This window comes from Elephas maximus, chromosome 24 (assembly GCF_024166365.1).
Source record: "Elephas maximus indicus isolate mEleMax1 chromosome 24, mEleMax1 primary haplotype, whole genome shotgun sequence".
Taxonomy (NCBI): Eukaryota; Metazoa; Chordata; class Mammalia; order Proboscidea; family Elephantidae; genus Elephas; species Elephas maximus.
The window spans coordinates 54,797,074-54,814,275 of NC_064842.1; the positions used below are offsets into that span (position 1 = coordinate 54,797,074).

At 36.8% G+C, this 17,202-nt stretch overlaps 1 protein-coding gene across 2 annotated transcripts in view; it reads right to left on the reverse strand.

Annotated features, from left to right (window-relative positions):
* BRINP3 (BMP/retinoic acid inducible neural specific 3) overlaps positions 1-17,202 on the reverse strand; it is a 549,556-nt gene that overhangs the window by 226,147 nt on the left and 306,207 nt on the right. The window lies entirely within an intron of this gene.

The window sequence follows — 17,202 nt, forward strand, 5'->3', positions numbered from 1 at the left end:
CTTTCTCACATATAAAAAAATCCATAATTTAAGAAAATACTCTCTAAATTCCTTTGAGTAGCTCCTTATTGTATTGGTTTTAAGGAGCCCTGATGTTGCAGTGGTTAAGCACTTGGGTGATAACCGAAATGCTGGCAATTTGAACCCATCCAGCTGTCCTGAGGAAGAAAAACTTGGTGATCAGCTCCTGTAAAGATTAAACCAAAAAACCAAACTCATTGCCATCAAGTTGATTCTGCCTCAGAATGACCCTATAGGACAGAGTAGAACTGCCCCATACAGTTTCCAAGGCTGTAACTGTCACAGAAGCAGACTGCTACACCTTTCTCCCAAGGAGCAGCTGGTGGGTACAAACCACTTGCCTTTTGGTTAGCAGCCGAGCGCTTAACTACTGTGCCACCAGGGCTCATTCTATAAAGATTATAGCCTTGCATACTCTGTGGGGCAGTTCTACTCTGTCACATGGGATTCCTTTGAGTCGTAAATAGACTCAATGGCACCTAACAATAGTGATTTGTTTATTTGATCTTCCTTTGTCTCCCCTGTTATGTATTGATATTTTATTTATTTATTTATTCACTGGAGCTCTTGTTCCACTGCTAGTATATCAGGATACATCAGTGCCAGTAGTCCTGAGGGTGGTGGAGTAGAGTTTGTTATGTTGCTGTAGGCCCAGATAGAACAGCAGTAGCCTATTAGCTCTCTGGTAAGCAATTAGGACTTTTCTGCCCTGAGAAGCTTTCCAAGTCCTGGACAAGAAAACACTGCTGATTTTTTCAGCTACTCTTCAGTTCCTAATGGTCAGGGAAGAAAAATTCATATGGAGCCAGACATTTTTGTCTTAGATTCTCCCTAGGAACAACTGCTTTCTAATCCTCAAAATTAAGACTTCCAGAAGCTGTTCCCTAAGCTTATAGTCATTTCAGATGGAAGAAACTCCTACAATCAGCTCTCATACTTACATTATCTAGGGTCTGCTTTTCTGTGAGCACCTAAAATTATTCGGTTCAGGAGAAGTGGATTCATGGAAATAAGAGTTGGGAGAGGAGAAAAATCAACGCTCTCTCTAAACTGCTATCTTCCTAGAATGCCACTCTTCCTTATCAATTACATTTCTGTGATGGATCTAATTCAGCCTTTATATGAGTATAATTTCCCCATAAAAAAAAAATCCATATTTTCTCCTTATTAGAGATTTTCTTGAATTTTATGACTCATAATTCCAGCTACCTTCTAGGTGATGCTAATTAAAACCAAAAACCAAACCTGTTGCCCTTGAGTCAATTCCTACTCATAACAACCCTATAGTGACCTATAGAGTAGAACTGCCCCATAGAGTTTCCAAGGAGTGCTTGGTAGATTCAAACTGCTGAACTTTTAGTTAACAGCCATAGCCTTTAACCACTACACCACCAGGGGTTCCCTAGGTGATGCTAGATTTTCACTGATACCTTAAAAATTTTGTGTCACAAAGTTAACTCATAATGTGTACAAAATATGTCTACTTCAACACCCTATCAAGTTAGTGGAAGCATCGTCCACTGTATCTCCCAGGATAAAATACTTAAATAAACTGTCATCTTCACTAATATCCTTCTTCACACCTTATACTGGCTGGTGTAAGCTCATATCTTTCTCTAATGCTGTTGCCTCAGTTAAGACCTTCATGTTCTTTTCTGCTATCCACTCCAATAGCATATTGATTTCTATACCGTTAAAACCCATTGCTGTCAAGTGGATTCTGACCCATTAGACCCTATAGGACACAGTGAAACTGCCTCATAGGGTTTTCAAGGCTGTAAATCCTTAGAAAAGTTAACTGCCACATCTTCCTCTTCCAGTATGGCTAGTGGGTTCGAACCACTGACCTCTTGGTTAACAGCTGAGCACTTAACCACCAGGGCTTCTTTTTCTATGCCATTAAACACTTCCAATCCAGTGAACCCGACATTATATTTTCTTGATATAGTGTTGATGAATTTCTCTTTCTAACAACAAAATTATTGACACGTTAAAAGGCTTCTACAAATCCACAGTTGCCTTCTTATTTTGTTTAGACTTTTTGTAACTACCTTGAAGTAGCTCCACAATCAATAAGCTGATGCAAAAAAACTGCTTTATTTTCACTTATACTTAGTGGCCCTGAGTCAGTTTCAAGTGGCTGCATTAGGCTGGCTTTGGGCTCAGGCTCCAGTTTGTGGGGTGGGCTCAGGGCTGCTTTACATGTATTCTTTCTGGGCCCTTAAAAAGACAGTGGCTACCCGGATAAACTTTCTCACACGTCAATAACAAAAGCCTAAGGATAGAAACTCAACAACATAACCAAATTTCAATGCTTTATTTAAGTCATGTCCCACTAATATTCCATTGACCAAAGTCCTATGCCAATGCACAAAGGAAAGAAAAATACACCCCAGGTATCTTGGAGGAAACTAGAAAGTTATTTGGCAGAGGATATGGCTAAAGTCAGGGGTAAAGAATTTGGAAAAAAAATGATTCAGTTTACCTCATTATATGCTCTGTGAATGCTGCTCTTCAAAAACTAGCCACAGCAGTTGTCCTGGCACACTCAAGTTCTCCATCTACATTTAGCATGCCATTCTCTTTCATACGTCAAAGTCTCTGCAGGAGCTTTGCTTTCTGCCTATATTTTTCTCTCCATGTTGTCACCCTACTACTCATCTTTGAAGAAAAATTATATTTTTTTGAACATCCTTTCCAACTCTCACAGACATGAATCAATCAGTGTCTTTGCTGTAAACTTAATTGAGTGTATTGTCTTTTTCTGTTTAGATATCCTCCTCAACAGACTGAGACTTCAAGGATAAAAATTGTGTCATTTTCCTTTATGTAGGCTTAACACCAAGCAGAGTTCTCAGCATATCTGAGACTCTAAATAAACATATACCAAATAAGGAAATTAATTGGATAATGTGTACGCCTCTGGACAAACTTATACTGGCTTAGAGTACCGAACCTTTGATTATTTCTGGCAATTTTAATATCTTAATTTGACTAAGAAATAATACAATCTTTTTCCAATCTTATTAAATAAAAATTTAATTAAACATGTGATGCTTCAACTTTAAAAGCTAGCAAGTGATTTTTATCGTCACAAGCATCACACAAAAGTAAAATAGTTTATTAAATAAAAATTATACGTATTAAGTAAAAAAAGACAGAAATAATTTTGTAATTTTGTCTCCTTTTTTAGGTTATAATTTTCTTGTGGGCATGATTCCATTTTGGATGAGATTTTCAAACTTTAACTTGTACCAAAGGTGAACTGTTTTAAGAGTTTCACTAAATTGCTCTAGCCATTTTTGAGTTATGTGAAGGTAAGAGTACATTTTTCATACACCTAACTAAAATAGGCTCTGACTTTTTCTACTTACATAAGTCAGAAATGACTAATGCTATGTATTTTAAAGTTGACAGAATCATTATATTTCTCAGAGAAACCTCTAAATTTAAAAGAAAATATCTAACCATCTTTACAATGACACAATTTTCCATTTATGAGTCAGAAATTGCTAATAGGGGACTGTAGTTTAAAAGTAAGGAAAATACAATTATGGTCAACTCATATTTCTAACTTAGAAAATTGATATAGGGCAAATATCAAATTAGTGCAGCATTTTATGGAAGAAATGTTAGTAAGTTTATTTACTTTAAAACTTAAAAGTAAATTAACCTTAACCATTTATGATCCATCTAGAAGAAAAAATGGCAGGCTGAAATATAATTTCTATGCCCATCACATTCTCTAGTGAGTTTTGATAAGTTAAACCTTGAACTCCTATTAAACAGTATGATGGGGAAAATATCCATTAGCAAGTGACGTAAAATAAACTCAGTATTATATATCACTTTAGAAATTACTTTTAAAACCTAGGTACACACACACACACGTTGCCATTGAGTCAATTCTGACTCAGAGTGACCCTATAGGACAGAGTAGGACTCCCCAGTAGGGTGTCCAAAGAGCAGCTGGTGGATTAGAACTGCTGACCTTTTGGTTAGCAGCCTGAACACTGCTCCACCAGGGCTCCTAAACCTAGGAAAGTCTTCCTTAATTCCCTGGGTGAAAAAAAAGTTCAAATTCTAAGATGCAGGGATAAAATAGTAAACATGTAGAACATAACAGTGAAAAAAAAAAGACAATATCTTCTTTTCACTTTAAATTTCTGTCAGTTACATGTCATATTTTTAAATGCTTTCCTATTCTAACTTACTGAGATGGTTTTGGATGTCTATTCACTTTCCTTTCCAGTTTCCATTAATTTGATAAACCTGTCCTTTATATCATTACTCAACTCGATGAAATTGTTGAACAGGAAAGGGTCATGAGCATTTTCTTATTTAATTCTAGAAAGTATTATCTGTGGAGCATTAGATTTAATAGGAAATAAGAAATCCTCCAAGTATTGAGCAGGTTTGTAGCATTGTTTAAAGAAGTATTGTATAGGATTATCTTGGGACAATATCCAGGCTGCATTTGAAAAGTAATCAAATGAAGTCAAGGAAAATAGCTAGGAATCTATATGATAGGAAGTGCCTGAACTTCCTCGTAAGCCACTGTGGTGGCCTGTATTAGTGTTCAGAATATTTTCTACCACACCCTCTGTTACCCCACTTGCGGGACATCTCTGTGTAGAACAAGTATAAATCATCTTCTTAGTGGAGTACTGAAGGCGGGGCAGTAGAAGTGGGCTACCAAGTGTGTAGGCAATAAGAGGTACACAGTCTACCAGAATTTTAAAATAATAATAGACCAACTTGATTTCCATTACTATTATGTATTTGCAATACTAGACAATGTCAGTGATAATAGTTCACTCCTCAAAAAATGTATGTTGTTCTGCATTTTAAACAATTGCCTGCACTTAGGGCAGAGTTCTCCCAAAGCCCCACCCTTGATATGTCATTGACCCACATTGCTGAAATTGAGTTTGACCATATGACTTGTTTTGATTATTGGAATATGAGTTGAAGTGAAAAATGCACTGCTATACATAAACCTTAAAAACCATCTCTGATCTGCCAGCTACTCTTTATGTTTTGCTAATAATGAGAAGAGGGACTCCTTTTACTGGATTTTAGAGTGATGACAACAAGGAACATACCTACAGTTATCCTGAAGGAGACATGAGACGTGAGTGAAAAATAAAATTCTGTTTTAAACCACTGAAATATAGGATTATTTGCTACCATGGCATAACTAGCCTGTCCCAAATAATATGAGCACTATCTGAAATGTTGCCATTGCTGTCACAATGCCCACCCTATATTGTGTTACACTGATGGTACTGGTATATAGGTCAACACACGTCCTTCCTGAGTGACACTATGTACCATATTCCACCACCTGCCAGTCACTTTGTCATACTGTGGTAGCTGTGTGTTGCTATGGTGCTGGGAGTTATGCCAATAGTATTTCAAATAACAGCAGGGTAACATGTACATGGATAAAAAATCAGTCATTTCCACAGGATATCTTGTGGTTTAAATTTGAAATGTGTGTGGCAGGATTGTACCCTTTCACTTTACTTATTCAATCTGTATACTAAGCAAATCAGAGAAGCTGGACTATATGAAGAAGATCATAGCATCAGGATGGGACTCATTAATAACCTGCAACATGTAGATGACACAACCTTGCTTCATGAAAGTGAAGAAGACCTGAAGCACTTACTGATGAAGGTGGAAGACTACAGCCTTTACTGTAGATTACGCTTGAACATAAAGAAAACAAAAATTCTCACAACTGGGTAGATAAACAACATCATGGTAAATGGTGAAGAAATTGATCTGGTTAAGGATTTCATTCTACTTGGATCAACAATTATGTCCATGGAAGCAGCAGTCAAGAAATTAAATGCATTATATTTAGCAAATATGTTGCAAAAGACCTGTTTGAAATCTTTAAAAGCAAAAATGTCACTTTGATGACTAAGGTGCACCTGACCAGAGCTGTGGTATTTCGATTGCCTCATATGCATGCAAAAGCTGGACAATGAGAAAAGCAAAGCAGAAGAAGAACTGATACCTTTGAAGTTCAATATACCATGGACTTCTAGAAAAACAAATCAGGCTTGGAGAAAGGATGCTAGAATGCTCCTTAGAGATGAGGATGGTGAGACTTCATCTTACATGAGACACATCATCAGGAAAGGCCAATTACTAGAAAAGGAGGTCATACTTGGTAAAGCAGAAAACCCCAAAACCAAACCCACTGCCGTTGTGTTGATTCCAACTCATAGCTGCCCTATAGGACAGAGTAGAACTGCCCCCACAGAGCTTCCAAGGAGCGCCTGGTGGATTTGAACTGCCGACCTCTTGGTTAGCAGCCGTAGTACTTAACCACTACACCACCAGGGTTTCCTTGGTGAAGCAGAGGGTCAGAGGAAAAGAATAAAACCCCCAATGAGATGTATAGACACAATATCTGCAACAGTTGGTCCTGAGGATAGCACAGGACCAGACAATGTTTTGTTTTGTTATACATAAAGACATTATGAGTGGAAGCTGACGCCTGTTGCCTTTGAGTTGATTTCAACTCATGGCGACCTATGGATGACAACTAACAAACAATATGGACTGCATACTTTCCTACAAACTTATTTAAGTCAATAAAAGATTTATTTTGAAGACAAGTCTTTTTTAGTTCTCACTTCCCCAAAAAGATAAAATATTGCTATAACTTTTTAAGGAAAAAGTCATACCTTCCACTACTTCCCTTAGTCTTAAAAAAAAAAAATGCTCAGTTAAAAAAGGTAAAAGTCATGTTGAAAACATCTTGTGATAACAATCTACGGAAAAACTGATGTTGACTGCTAATACAAAGAGTTGTCAAAGTTTTTGATGTCTGAAAAAGAGTTTTGTAATCTTTTACAAGCCACTTTCTTTGCCAACAGCCTTCCAACCCCTATGGGTGCAAATACATAATAACATTCAGCAGAGATTCCAACCTCCATCTCACGTTCAGTGAGTTTTCATGTTCCAAAAAATGGATTCTTGGATTGTAGCTCAGTTCTAAAATCTCACCCCTCTTTCCTACTCCTTCATTTGGTTTCCTAATTAATAACCAACTTTCTTTGGAGAGAGAAAGGGGACCTTGACTCATCCCTACTCTCTTACCAAATTGTTTTCCTGGGTTAGAGCTTGTTCCTGAATCCTTCATTTATCTGCTTGAATTTGTAGTTATAATCATGGACATAATTAATAAAGTTAACATTTATATGGCACTTCATATGTGCCAGGTACTCTTCTAAGTACTTTAAATATATTAACTATTTTAATTTTCATGACAACCCAATGACATGAGTGCTATTATTATTTTCATTTTACAGGCAATTAAACTAATACATAGAGAAGCTAGTTAATCTGCATAAGATAATGACTGATAGGTAGTGGAATCAGGATAACCAACCAGGCGGATGTGGGGCCAGGATCAGAGTTCTTCACTATTCTGCTCTACGGCCTCTTCCTGACATTGTGTGATTTGTTAAAACAGGGGTTATACACATTTGGTAGAGGAGATGAAAATAAGGGGATAGTCCTCTGTCAAGTACTTAACTCTATGTCTAGAAATGCAATGGAAGGAATTAAGAAAATCGTGTAATGTCTAACAATGTTTGATTATCACCTGCTGACATATAAGTGGATGAATTTCAGGACAATATGGGAGAAATAGACTGTAAAATTGTATTTCTTTCATTTAACTTAGTATGATATGTAACAATATACTTTTGTTTATTTTTTTAATCATGAGAATTGATAGCTTATAAACCATGCCTGTATATTCCAACCTCGACAGTTTAGTACTTTAGCTCCCAGAGCTGTAAGAAAATCAATCCTGCCTTTTCTCTGTATTCAGACACTGATGATTAATAAAAAGATAATTTTGAAAGAAATTGAATTTTTCTTCATTCAATAAATGAGAGAACACAAGTGTTCCTTCAGAAAGGTTGTCAGATAGACTTTAAAACTCATTCAATAAAAAGTCAATTTGTACTTGGTTTAGGAAGATAATTTTTCCCTCCCAAGGACCTTTGCTACTAGATATTTCACAAATTCAACAAAATAAACAAATGTGTCTTGAGCATCACCATGCTCAGTGTTCCATGGGCAGTGCTACAGAAGTTTAAAAAATGAGGGAGAGTCTCTGGAAGAGCTTAACGTTTTGGTTACCACCCTTAGGGTTTCCTGGTTTAGCTGTGCCATAATCTTGGTGCTTTGGAAAGCAGGAGGTAGAATACACAGAATCATTGTAACAAGAAAAGAGCATTATTAAAATAAATTATTTCCAAAAGAAGGTGCTGAGTTCTCTTTCTGCTTATTAGAAGAGCTGTAACATCTCCTTTGCTGCTACTCTGAGACTGAAGAAATACTGCGATGTTGAAAGATAGAAACCTAGTGGGGATCCCTGTGAAAGTTGCCAAACCTATCTCAGCATCCATACAATCCATGCTATAGCTGCAACCTCTTACCTAATTTTAGCAATATCAAACTGGCTTTGCTCTAGTTTCTGATTGCTATAACCTCATCAATTCTGCTCATGCTGAGTTAGGCTCATTTAATTTCAATTAGCATTTACTGAGTTCCTATCTTGTACCAAGTTCTGAGTGGAGAGATCAAAAGATAAATAAGCTACTACTTGGAATATAATAGGTGCTCAGTAACTACGTGTTTAATAATAGCTAACACTTTATTGAGTTGGAATCGACTCGACGGCAGTGGGGTTTTTTGGGGTTTTATAGCACTTTTACATGCTAGGCATTGTTTTAAGAGCTTTCATATATTAACTCATTTGATCCACACAACAAATCTATATCATCCCATTCTAGATGATGAACTTAAGGCAAGAAGGTGAATTTCTTAATTAGTCCAGGTTGCATAGCTAATAATTGGCAGAGCTGGGATTTCTACTCAGTTATTCTAGCTCTAGGGTCCATGTTGTTAACTATTCAAATGAATGAGTGAGTGACTGAGTGGCTTAATACACATTTTTTTTTTTTTAATGAAAAAATGGAAGATACTGAATAAGAACAACTTTGAGAGAGAAGTAAAATGCAAGCAGTTTCAGATCTTAGGGAGGAAAATCCAGTAAGTTGGGACATATGAGCATTGAAATAGGTTCTGTAGCCCTGGGAATTCACTAATGGAAATCTTGGTGGGTTGAAAAAAGAAAAAAAAAAAAAATCCTGATCAGCTTTTGTGCGTACTTTCCTCTGAAGGGAGCTGATACATTCTAGTCTTCAATTGGGGTCTTGCTAAAATCAAAAAGTTTCTGATGGCTCATTAGTAAAATTTTCCCACACATCACAATCGTGGCTTCCTTCTTCCTCCTGCAACCCACTCTGACCTCATCATTATTTTGACTTTGATATTTTGGATTTCATCTTATCATTTCTCCTACATATAAATAGTAAACAGGGCACACAATTCTGTTAAGTTAAAAATGCATTTTAACCTAGAGAACATCATATCTGTGTTGTCTTATTTTTCTCAATATTAAAAATACAATTGACATTTCACTTGACATGTAGTTTAAATTACCATTTGTATCTAACTGCCTGGCAAAAGGCATTCAATATATTCATAATGGGTTTATTTAGTAAAATGTCAACACAGTTTTTGATTTTTGCCTGCTTTCTCTGTCTTCTTTCTTACTTTTATGTTTTACTCAGCAAAATATAAGAAGTGGTTGCTTTACTGATGTTACCCCAATTGTTTCTAGATTTTTTCCTATTGTCTAGACCTAGAAAAATATTTTCTCTTTTAGCATGTGGTTGAATGTCTTTATGACCATAAAGACTTTACGATTCTTGGAAGTATTTGACACTGAATATAATCATTTTCCTAGACCAATCACTAACTTTTTTTTTTTGAAGCTCCTTCTGAGCAGAATCATTCTTCGTGTGGAATCCAAGCAACATAATTATGAAGGTGATGAATGCTCTCAAAGCCCTTCCTTCTGCGGCTGTCCCACACGGCCGGCAGTCTTATTTTATATCTGGGTTCCAGCAAAGCTGATTAAAAGAATGTGCTAACATTAATAGCTTTAGAAAACAGCATTTTACAATAGGAATACATTTTTAAAATTATCTAGGAATTTTGTGAAAATCTACTCCTTTTCCCAATCTCTGTTTTAAATCCTCTCACTTTACATTAATGGAAGCTTGATAGGTATCAAATGTTGAGGCGTGATAGGAGATGGTTACAAGGAGATCTTGAAAGGGCCCCTTTTTAAACATTATAAAATAATGTTAAACCCTACATATATTTTCTTACGTCTTATTCTTGAGCTATTAGAATTTTTTTTGCTAGTCTTTTATTGTAATTATTCAAAACTTTTATATTTGCAATTGATGATTGAGTTGGTTATTTTTGAAAATTGTGAGGTCACTTTTTCAAATTCCGTTTCCTCTCTTCAATCTTGCCTCTTTTCTCCCACTTCCCTTTAGAAATATTTAAAATTTTTTTGTGTTCTAAATGAAGCAAGGAGGTTCTGTCCAATATAATTTTATTGCTTTTTTTAACTTTTTACCATGTACACATAGAAAAGTACATATATCATAAGTGTACAATTCAGTCCTTTTTTATAAACTGGAAATGTAATCAGACCAAGATCCAGGAACAGAACATAGAAAGTACTGCAGCGTTCTGCTACCTTCAGTCATTACTCCCTCCCAAAGTAGAGTCAGCATTTTTATTTCTAACAGAATGGATTAGTTGTGCTTGGTGTCGTACTTTCCATGAATGGAATAAGGCAGTACGTTCTCTTTTGGTTACAGCTTTTTGGTTTCAACATTATGTTTATGAGATTTATGGGGTTCATCCATACTGTTTTCTGCAGTTGTAGATCATTCATTCTCAATGTTGTATAATATTCCTTTGTATGTATATACATTCATTATTTATCCATTCTACTGCTGATGGATATTTGAATATTTTCTACTTTGGGGCTATTATAAAAATTCTGCGATGAGCATTCTACTATGTCTTTGGTGAACCAATATACACATTTATGTTGGATGTGCTCCTAAATATGGAATTGTTGGTCAGAGAGGATGTATGTATTCAATAGATAGATAGCTGCCATTGAGTCAACTCCAACTCATGTCAACCTTGTGCACAACAAAGTGAAACATTACCCAGCTCTATATTATCCTCACAATAGCTGGTATGTTCAAGTCCATTGTTGAAGTTATTGTGCCAGCTCATCTCATCAAAGGACTCTCTTGCCCTTACTGGCCCTCTACTTCACCAAACATGATGTACCTCCTCCAGCAATGGAAGCCTCCTGATAACATGTCTAAAGAAAGTGAATTGGATGATGTTCTGTTATGATCCATGAGGTTTTCGTTGGCTAATATTTGGCACATATCACCAGACCTTTCTTCCTAGCCTTAGTCTGGAAGATCCACTGAAACTTGTTCATCATGGGTGACTCTGCTGGTATTTGAAATACCAGTGGCATAGCTTCCAGCGCCACAGCAAAGTGTGAGTCACCAGATTATGACAAACTGACAGATAAGTTGTGGTCAATTTTAATAGACACAATCAAATAGTATGCCAGATGAGTTTAGCAATATACACTGCCTCCAAAGTAAATGAAATTTCCAGTTGTTATGTTCATTCTGTTGCTTTCATTTTAGCCATTTTAATAAATGAATAATGGCATCTCTATGATTTTTGAAAGACCTGATGTTCTTTGAGTAACATCTTTTGTGCAGGGTCTATTCAGTCTTCTAACAATTTTTCTACTATGTTTTCTGTTTTTCATATTTATTTGTAAGAGTTCTTTATATGTTTTAGATATAAATCCTCTTTTTACATATATGTACTATAAACATTTTTTTGATAAATGCAAGTCCCTTTTCATTCATTTAGTGGTATTTATTATAGAATAAAAGTTAATGTTAATATAGCCTAATATTTCAAATTGTTCTTTTTATGATTAGTACTTTTTGTTCACTGAGAAATCTTTGACTACTCCAATGTCGTGAAATATTATCTTTAATTTTTCTCTTAAAAATTATTGCTCTATTTTTCACATTTAGACTTGTAATCTCTTTGGAATTTATTTTGGTATATTGTGTAAGGTATGGGTTCTATTCCTTCTGATACATATGTTTTTTCTTTAGCCTTCCTAAATATTTAAAAAATTTGCATTTTTCACATTAAATGCATATGCACCTGAACTATAAAATAAAATGCAACTTTTGTCTCTCTGAGGAAAATATTTTATACAATGAATTTAACTACGAAATTCTTATCCAGTTGTCATATCATCACTCACTACTTAGGACAGAGATATGGTTGGATATATAAGCTTACAAATACTATCAGTGCCCTGTGGGGATGATTCTTCAAAATAATGTGGAGAACAATGCATGTGAATGTTAATGAATTACTGACCATGTATTAAGTTCATGGAGGTGATTCGACATGACTGATTTGTATCCATCTCCCAAACACTGAGTTTCCAATTTTATTTAAACAGTCACATTAATGTAGTCATTTCTCCTATCTAGCAAAAGGGAAAAGGAAGAGTCAGAGTTTCCAAATGCTGTGTTTAAAGGGTGGTTTATATGGTATTTATTATCCCCTTCCTCATTATATGAGGGGCCCTGGTGACGCAGTGGCTAAGTGCTAAGCTACTGACCAAAAGGTTGGCAGTTTGAACCCACCAGCCACTCCACAGGAAAAAGATGTAGCAGTCTGTATTCATAAGGATTACAGCCTTAGGAATCCTTTAGGGAAGTTCTGCTCTGTCCTACAGGGTTGTTATAAGTCAGAATCAACTCAACGACTATGGTTTTTTTCCTTCATCACATAAGAAGAACTGAAACTATAGTAGTAAATTCAGGAGCAGAGACTCTGAGTTTAGGCTTTTAATATCTATGTATTTGGTCATGGAGATGCGACCATGACCAAATAATTGATAGTGTAATGGTTAATTGTATGTGTTAACCTGGGTTATGGTGATTAGTGTCAATCTGGCTAGGTTATGGTAACTAGTTATTTGGGTAAACACTACTCTAGATGTTGCTGTGAAGATATTTTGTTGATGTGATTAACATTTATAATCAGGTGACTCTAAGTAAAGCACAGTACCCTCAATAACGTGGGTGGGCCCGTTTGAATTAGTCAAAGGCCTTACGAGTAAAACTTAATGTTTCCAAGATGACAACAATTCGGCCTCATAACTGTAACAGAAATATACTGCCAGAGTTTCCAGCCTGCCTGATCTACAGCCTTTGGACTTAGAATTGCTGGAATATCCAGCCTGTTTGGTTTATGCATTTTGGTCTTGCCAATCCCCACAATCACATGAGTAAATTCCTTAAAATCTTTCTCTCTGTCTTTATATATATATATATACACACACACACACATACACATATACGTATATATGTACTTATATACACACATTCATACATATATGTATGCAGTTTCTTCTGCTTTTCTGGGAATTCTAATAGAGATTGTGTTACCAGGCATGGTTTTAGAAGAACAGAATATTATGATTCTTGGGCTTCTGGAATTGGGGCTCAAATTTGATTAGATTCAAAGGCACTAAAGATTCTATTCACATTAATAAAGTTGGCACTGATAGTCCATGGATTTATGTAACAAAAAAAATATGTAAAATATCACCGTTGGATACTTCTAATAAAATATTTATAAGGGACAAAGTTCTGGATGATCATGTTATTTCATACCTAAAAACATTTTTGTCAAACTGACAATCGTAATGACATTTCCTTCTACTTTTGCTGAACAAGTGGAGAAAGAAAAGGATGAGCTCAGGGACTCAAATGGCTACCTCAAGTGTTGCGTAAATGACTAGGAAGTTTCTGTGAGTATCCTGAAAGAAAATCTTATGTCCTGTAGCCATAGAGTTGAAATTGCTGAAGCCAAACTCAGAGTGCCATCCTACTAATGGCTCAACTGCAACAAGAAATGAATTCTCAACCTTTCAGGATGTTTGATATTAAACTGAGGACATTAATTGGGAAGGAATAGAATCCTGTAAATTGGAATGGGGATGTATGGGCAGATCTTGATGGCACCAGGGACATTGAGGTCCTAAATATTGCTGAGTCTTTGCCAGTAGAAGCAGTCCTTCTAATCCTGTTTTAGGAGTTTAACCCTGTTTTGACAGAGGAACCTATAATGACTTCCCTAGAGGTAGTTCCTTGCAAGATACTGCTGACTTACCTCAGGACACAATCACTGTTTGTTTCTGTGCCTATAACTACACTCAAATCCCAGGAAGCCCTGAAAAGTAAGGTATAAAGTTTAAGCCACAAAGAAGTATACTCTAAAAGAAATACATGATTCTTTAAAAAATTTTAGACATAAATTGGGGAGCATGTGGGATCATGTGAGCATATTAAGGGTGTGGAGTAATGGTGGAAGGAACATAAAGATGGATCAGGCCGAATTTTTTAATATGGGCCCATTAAGCCGAAGAGTTCTATGTCAAGTGAGCATAAGTCTAACTTGAATCACCAAAACAGGGAATAACAGCCCTCAGTGAATCCCAGACATACATAAGTCTACAGACTCAGAGCCCTTTGAATGGGGAACTTTGGCCCCCTTAAGGGTGGACCCCACTATACTGCCCAAAATTTATACTATTAATCTTTCTCTCAGACTTTCCCCAAGGAACTACCCATGGCACATTATCAGTGTGACTGTTCACTGGGGAAAAAGGAAATAGCTAGACTTTTGGGGGATTACTGACTTTGGCTCTGAATTGACACTAGTTCCTGGAGACCTAAAACTTCACCATGATCCAACAGTGAGGATAGGGGCTTATGGAGGTCAGGTGATCAATGGAGATTTAGGTCAGGTCTATCTCACAGTAGTTCCAATGAGGCTTCAACCCTATCATGTGATTGTTTCCGCAGTTCAGAATGCGTAATTGGAATAGATATACTCAGCAACTGACAGAATCCCCACATTGTGTCCTGACATGAGGACTATTATGGTAGAAAAGGCAAAGTGGAAACCACCAGAAATGCTTATAATTAGAAAAATGGTAAACCAAAAATGGTAAACCAATAGGATTTCCTAGAGGGATTGCATTGATTAGTATCACTATCAAGGGCTGGAAGATTCAGTGGCAGTGATTTTCACCACATCCCCATTCAACTTGCCTATTTTGCTTGTGCAGAAAACAGATAGATCTTGGAGAATACTAGTGGGTTACCATAAACATAACCTGATCATGGCTCAAGTTGCAGCTGTCACTCCAGATGTGGTTTCACTGCTTAAGTGAATTAACACATCCTCTGATACCCCTGATACCTGGTATGCAGCTATTCATCTGACAATTTTTTTTTTTTCTAAATACCTGTTAGTAATGAACACCAGAAGCACTTTTCTTTCATCTGCCAAGGTCAGCAATCTACCTTCAGTGTCCTACCTCAGGGGTATATCACCTTTCTTGACATATGTCATAATTTAGTTAGCAGGATCCTTGATCAACTTACCCTTTCAGAAGACATCACACTGTTCCATTAAATTAATGAGATAATGCTGAATGGACCTAGTGAGCAAGAAGTTGCAACTACTCTAAACTTACTGGTAAGGCAATATCAGATGGTGGGAAATAAATCCAACAAAAACTTAGAGGTCTCTAACTTCTGTAAAATTTCTAGGATTCCAGTGGCTTGGGGCATGTTAAGATATTCCTCCTAAGGTAAAAGATAAGTTGTTGTATCTGATCCCTTCTACAACTGAAAAAGAGAAAAAATGTCTAGTGGGGCTCTTTGGATTTTGGAGGCAACTTAATTCTCATTTGGGTGTGCTACTCTGGCCTGTTTTCTGACTGATGTGAAAAACTCCTAGTTCTGGGACCCAGAACAAGAGAAAGTTCTGCAATAGGTCCAGGTTGCTGTGTAAGCTGCTCTGCCGCTTGGGCCAAATGATCTGGCAGATCCAAAGGTGCTTGAAATGTCAGTGGAATATAAGGATGCTGTTGGGGCCTTTGACAGGACCCTATAGGTGAATCATAGTACAGCCCCATAGGAGTTTGTAGCAAAGCCTTGCCATTCTCTACAGATAAGTCTTCTCCTTTTGAGAAATAGCCTTTGGATTGCAAGGTTTAACCATGGGGCATCAAATTACCCTTTGACCTGAACTGCACATCTAGAACCGAGTATTGTTTTGGCCACAAAGTCATAAAATTGCAGATGCATATCCGTATTCTATCATCAAATGAAAGTTGTATGTGTAAGATTAGTCTTGAGCAGACACTGAACATGCAATTAAATTGTGTGAGGAAGTGGCCCAAATGTTCATGATGCCCATTTCTGTCACTTTACCTTGCCTCCCCAGCCTGTGCCAATGGCTTCATAGGGAGTTCCTTATTATCAATTTACTGAGGAAGAAAAAACCAGGACTGGTTTATAGATGGTTCTGCATGAAATACAGACACCACCTGAAAGTAGACATCTGTAGCAATACCACTACTTTCTGGGAAATCCCTGAAGGACAGTGATGAAGGAACTCCTCCCAGTGGACAGACTTTAAGTAGTTCACCTGGCTATTCATTTTCCTTGGAAGGACAAATAGCCAGAGTTCAATCATATAACAATTTGTTGGCTGTGGTCAATGGTTTGGCTGGATGGTCAGGGACTTGTAAGGGACATGATTGGAAAACTGGTGATAAGGACATCTGAGGAAGAAGTATGTGAATAGATACCTCTGAACGGGCAAAAAATTTATGGTAGTTTGTCTCATGTGAACGTTCACCAAAGAGTAACTTCTGCACAGGAGGATTTTAATAATTAAGAGGATAAGATGACTTTTTGTGTGTTTGCCAGATAAACTCTTTCCCCAGCCACCCCTGTCACTGCCCAATGTGCTCATGAAGAAAGTGGCCATGATGGATGAAATACATGGACTAAGGCACATGGACTTCCAATCAGCAAGACTGATCTGGCTACATTCACTTCACTGCTGAGTGCTTAATCTATCAGCGGCAGAGACAAACACTGAGCCCCCAATATTGTACCATTTTTCAGGGTGATCATCCAGCTGCCTAGTGGCAGGTTGATTACATGGAACCTCTTCAACAATGGAAAGGATAGTATTTTACTCTTACTGGAAATAGGCACTTACTCTGAATACAGGGTTTCCTTCCCTCCATGCAATGCTTCTGACAAAACCACCATCCAT